This window comes from Schistocerca piceifrons, chromosome 3 (assembly GCF_021461385.2).
Source record: "Schistocerca piceifrons isolate TAMUIC-IGC-003096 chromosome 3, iqSchPice1.1, whole genome shotgun sequence".
In the NCBI taxonomy this organism is placed as follows: domain Eukaryota; kingdom Metazoa; phylum Arthropoda; class Insecta; order Orthoptera; family Acrididae; genus Schistocerca; species Schistocerca piceifrons.
Window position 1 is genome coordinate 390145533 of NC_060140.1, and position 6000 is coordinate 390151532.

The window sequence follows — 6000 nt, forward strand, 5'->3', positions numbered from 1 at the left end:
CGGAATTTTTTTCGTCTTCAGAGATACAAAATAGAAATGTAACAAACGAACTGGTATACATAATTCATGGTAATAACTATTTTAGACAGTAACAACTACACAACATTAAAGTGCAAACACCATCCATTCTTATGTGTCCAAATGCAACGGAAGGACAAGGACAAGACCGTCATCAGTAACATACGTTACATGAAAGACAGACTGTTAAGCGAGTTTCCATGAAACCGTGATAGGAAAATTCAATCACCACTAGTTTTCAGTAGGGTAAACATTGTGGCGCCGTGTCGTGTTTACTATGATAATAAATTGCATAAAACGACACAATAAAAAGTGATACGTCAGTGCATGTGGGAAAATCATGTAATGAGCTATTTTAATAATATTATAAAGGAAACATTAAGAAACATTACATATGGATCATATTATCCAAGTACGTGGCACCATGAGCCCAAAGGTATTCATTAGTAACAAATAGTGAATGACGATCCTGTACGTGTTCAAGTATGGACATTGAAAGGTTATCTAGATTCTCTTTTGGATGATTCCTGGGCTCAGTATACTAAGTGGAACCATTTTAACGTTAAGTGCATCCTACTGAAGCTTTGTTTGGAATGACAAGTTTGTATATTTTTGTTGGTTTTTCCAATACGTGCTTTGTATTTTTCTCTTAGGGAAAACGACACCATCACCGAGGAAGGGAGCTTTACACTTCTCATTTACTACAAACATTTACAGTGAATTGTGCTTTTCTGATTTATGGTTTAAAAATATCTGGTGATAATAACTTTTTTTAACGAAAGCGGTTATTCGTAAATGTACAATGACGTTCTACTTTTCTCTTGTGTTTGTTGCGTCCGATATCAGTTGGTGTAAGGTCAGCTATTGTCTCTGTTATTAGACATCGTGAGAGAGCAGAATGGGGCGCTCCGCGGAACTCAAGGACCTCGAACGTGGTCAAGTGATTGGGTGTCACGTGTGTCACACGTCTGTACGCGAGATTTCCACACTCCTAAACATTCCTAGGTCCACTTTTTCCAATTTGATAGTGAAATCGAAACGTGAAGGGACACGTACAGCACAAAAGCGTACAGGCCGACCTCCGCTGTTGACTGATAGAGACCGCCGACAGTTGGAGAGGGTCGTAATGTTTAATAGGCAGATTTCTATCCAGACCATCACACAGAAATTCCAAACTGCGTCAGATCCATTGCAAGTACTATGACAGCTAGGCGGGAGGTGAGGAAACCTGGATTTCATGGTCGAGCGGTTGCTCATAAGCCACACATCACGCCGGCAAATGCCTAACGACGCCTCGCTTGTTACAAGGAGCGTAAACATTGGACGACTCAACCGTGGAAAAACGTTGTGTGGAGTGGCGAATCACAGTACACAACGCGGCTATCCGATGGCAGTGTGTGCGTATGGTGAACGCCCGGTGAACGTCATTTGCCAGTGCCAACAGTAAAATGCGGGGTCTGTGGTGTTATGGAATAGTCGTGTTTTTCATCGAGAGGACTTGCACCCCCTGTTGTTTTGCGTTGCACTATCACAGCATTGATGGTTTATGCGCCTTCTTGCTTCCCACTGTTGAAGAGCAATTCGGGGATGGCTATTGCATCTTTCAACACGATTGGTCACCTGTTCATAATGAACGGCCGGTGGCGGAGTGGTTACACGACAGTAACATCCCTATGACGTACTGGCCTGCACAAAGTCCTGACCGGAATCCTACAGAACACCTTTGGGATGTTTTGGAACTCTAACTTCGTGCCAGGTCTCACCGACCGATATCGATACCTCTCCTCAGTGCAGCAGTCCGTGAAGAATGGGCTGCCATTCCCAAAGAAACATTTCAGCACCTGATTGAACGTATACCTGCGAGAGTGGAAGCTGTCATCGAGGCTAAGGGTGGATCAACACCATATTGAATTCCGCCATTATCGATGGAGGGCGACACAGACTTGTAAGTCATTTTCAGCCAGGTGTCCAGATACCTTTGATCACATAGTGTAGCTGCGTCCCCCCTACCTGTTCTAAAATTAATGCAGTTGGCATAGCGCCCTCCAATCAGTGAGCCTCCCGTAGCCCACAGATAGAACCTATGGCAGTGCAGCCGCTCAGCGGCCTTCGCTCGTGTGGCGAAACTCATTGTTGCCTGCCTCAGCTCATGTGGACACACACTGTTCCTGCTGCGATTCTCCTCATCCACACTACCTTCGTGCGCCCTGTCCTGTGCTGACAGGCTGTTTGCACTGTGGGCCATCGCCCACTGCTGAGGTCACCAGCCTTACCGAGTGGCTTCCGTCATCACTTTACCAGCCGTACGACACTGCATGTCGCCGGGTCGCCTGTTGACGGCCGCATCTCTTCACAGGCGACTTACCACATACGTTCATGAAACGTTGGAGTCATTGTGTATCATCACGGTTGTCGTAGTTAATTAACTATAAATTAATATTTTAACAATGATGCTACCACAATTGATAAAATATTCCGGGATATTATGCCGTGGTCGAAGAGTTGTCACTTTAAAACCCGAAGTTTCGTCCCCATCTGTGGAGGATATTTTCAAGGGGAATCGTAGCTTTGTTGAACGTCGCTCGGTAGCGAACCAGGTGTGAATCGGACGTTCAACTAACCTACGATTCCTCTTGAAAACGTCCTCCACAGGTGAGGACGAAACGTTGGGTTTTAAAGTGAAATCACTTCGATCACAGCATAATAGTCCGGCGTATTTTATTAATTGTGACAATTACTGCTGTGAAAGCTTATCAAGACGATACGTCGGACAGGAGTAACTGGTTTTCTGTTACACAGATTCCTTTCGTCTTCAGTTAAACGTGACTGTTAAAATAGCTCGAAAAACCTGCCTCTTTCGGTTTCTCGCTGCTGCTACTTCCACAAATTTAGACGTCGAACAAACACCGAAAACATCTAATAAAGGTGGAGGAATATAAAATCATAAACGATATGGGGCTGAGGCTGTGGTAGAAATCGGTCGCATTGTCTCCAGCAATGATTGCGAACGTGAAAGAGATGGGGTGGTGACAGCGACCATGGAACTTCGCAAGTTGATGACTTCTCTGCATCACCACTTTTGAATGAGATCTATTTTTAACCCAGAGGCAGACATAAAATTAAAGATTCAATTATCATCCTCAAGTATGCATCAAATGTACCTCCTCTTCCTAGGAACATTATAGATGTTCTCTCATTATACGATGAAGAACCAAAGAAACTGGTACATCAGTGTAGAGCCCCCGCGACCAAGTAGAAGTACCGCTACACATCGTGGCATGGACTCGACTGATGTCTGAAGTAGTGCTGGAGGGAAATTACATCATGAATACTGCAGGGCTGTCCATAAATCCGTAAGAGTACGGTGGGGGGGGGGGGGGGGGGTGGAGATCTCTTCTGAACAGCACTTGCATGGCATCGCAGATATGCCCAAAAATGTTCATGTCTGGGGAGGTGGGTGGCCAGCGGAAGTCTTTAAACTCAGAACACTGTTCCTGGAGTCACTCTGTGGCAATTTTGGACGTATGGGGTATTGCATTGTCCTGCTGGAATTGCCGAAGTCCGTCGGAATGACATGAATGGATGCAGATCATCAGACATTATGCTTACGTCCGTGTCACGTTTCAAAGTCATATCTAGACATATCAGGGGTCCCACACCAGTCCAACTGCACACGGCCCAAACCATTACAGAGCCTTCAGGATCTCGAACAGTCTCCTGCTGACGTGTAGGGCTCATTTTGAGGCTGTCTCCATACCCGTACAAGTCCATCCGCTCGACACAATTAGTAATGACACTCGTCCGATCAGTCAACATGTTTCCACTGGTCAACAGTTCAATGTCGGTGTTGATGGGCCGAGGCGAGGCGTACAGCGTTGTGTCGGACAGTCATCAAGAGTACACGAGTAGGCCGTCGACTCCGAAAGCCCATATCGACGATGTTTCGTTGAATGGTTCGCACACTTGTTTATGGCCCGGTATTGAAATCTGCAACAATCTGCGGAAGGCTTGCACTTCTGTCACTTTGAACGATTCTCTTGAGCCGTCGTTGGTCCCGTTCTTACAGGATCTTTTTCCGGTCGCAACGATGTCGGAGATTTGATGTTTTACCGGATTCCTGATATTCACGGTACACTCGTGAAATGATCGTACGAGAAAGTCCCCACTTCGTCGCTACCTCAGAGAATCTGCGTCCCATGGCTCGTGCGCCGACTATAACACCACTTTCAAACTCACTCAAATCTTGACAACCTGCCATTGTATCAGCAGTAACTGATCTAACAAGTGACCCAGACACTTGTCTTACATAGGGGTTGCCGATCGCAGCTTAGTGTTCTGTCCGTTTACATACCTCTGCATTTGAATATACTTACATATACCAGTTTCTCTGGCACTTGAGTGTATGTCGTTGCACGTTTCTTGTCCCTCCCCCCGTTTTTAACGTTTTCAAGCATGTGGGGAATTGTATTTCATTACTACTGGATTCCGTAAAAGACTTCGAAACTACGTATGGTACCCTTCTGCAACACAACCAATGTCGAAAGACGACAGTAAGAAACCCAGGTACACGCGTACCGTCTAATATACCACGTGTACCGTACAACAGACCACGACACACGGCAATAGGCATGTTAATCTCTCTGCATTGCTGTACCAAATCTTATGGCATGTGTTTGTCGCTGGTTTATATCAGTATGCGTTGTTAATAAAACAGTGCTGACCGCTTTTCCAATTACTACAGTAATTAAATATTTGAAAGCAATGGGAATTTTTAACAATAAACATTTTTTGTTTTTAAGAAAGTATTATTTAAAAAAATAAACTTATCACTGCTGCTATGACAAATTTATATGCCTTTTTTTTTAACTTTTAACCTGGTTATCAGAAAAAATTTAAAATACATATTATGACCGAGACCAAACAAATACCGAAAATAGCGGTTATTCAGAACTAAAAGACCAGTATTGGTTTAAACCGGTCGGTTTACGCATCTATAATGAGTAGGCATCCACTGAGCTGCGAGGGGTAGCCCCGCGGTCTAAGGCGTCTTGTCACGGTCCGCGCTCTGCCCCTGTCGGAGGTTCGAGTCCTCCCTCGGGCATGGGTGAGTGCATTGTTCTTAGCATCAGTTTAAGTTAGTCTGAGTAGTATCTAAGTCTAGCTGCAAGGGCAGGTGGACACTTAAACGACAGGTAATGGTCGTAACCAGGGTGAGCTAACTGGGACGGAAGAGGCAAAAGCTTCGTTTAGTGTGCTACGTGTTAGTTCTGTGGTTCACATGTGTGGCTATTCTAGTGACTGAGGACGTGCCAGCGCTCACTGGAAAGCTGGAATTTGCTGCTGGTCTGGGTAGTCGGACGAAATACACGAGACCATGTTAAGTGCATCACGTATCACGAGGGGGTGAATAAGAGGCGCCCATTTGAACAACTCAAGACAGGACTATTAGCGCTACCACAAACAGAGTAGCAACAGATTTTTTACGGATGTGGCGTTCGCTGTGTTATTCAGTGGTTTGGTATTTAACTAATTTGTAAATGAAAATGATAAACTTATTTTATTACATTGATTAATTACTAAATAATTTTTCTCCCGGCTAAAGATTTGGTCAAGCTGCTAAAGAACTCCAAGTTAACGTCGTGTTAAAGTTTTGTCTGCAAGTTGTGTAAGTGTCACTAAATCACAGTTCATACAATAGATTGTATACAACTATTGATTACGATGGAAACAGTTATCTTCAGCAAAATGATCATTAAAACCACCGAATATCAGTCGCGCACAACACTAACGTATGTTACCTGAAACAATATTCTTCGCAACTCGTGGTTAATTAATTTCGGCTCCATACATCAGCTAGAAAAGTTTGTTATAACGATCGTGCTACGAGCACTGTTTTTAAAGAACTGTCCGCCCCCCGGTAGCTGAGTGGTCAGCGCGACAGAATGTCAATCCTAAGGGTCCGGGTTCGATTCCCGGCTGGGT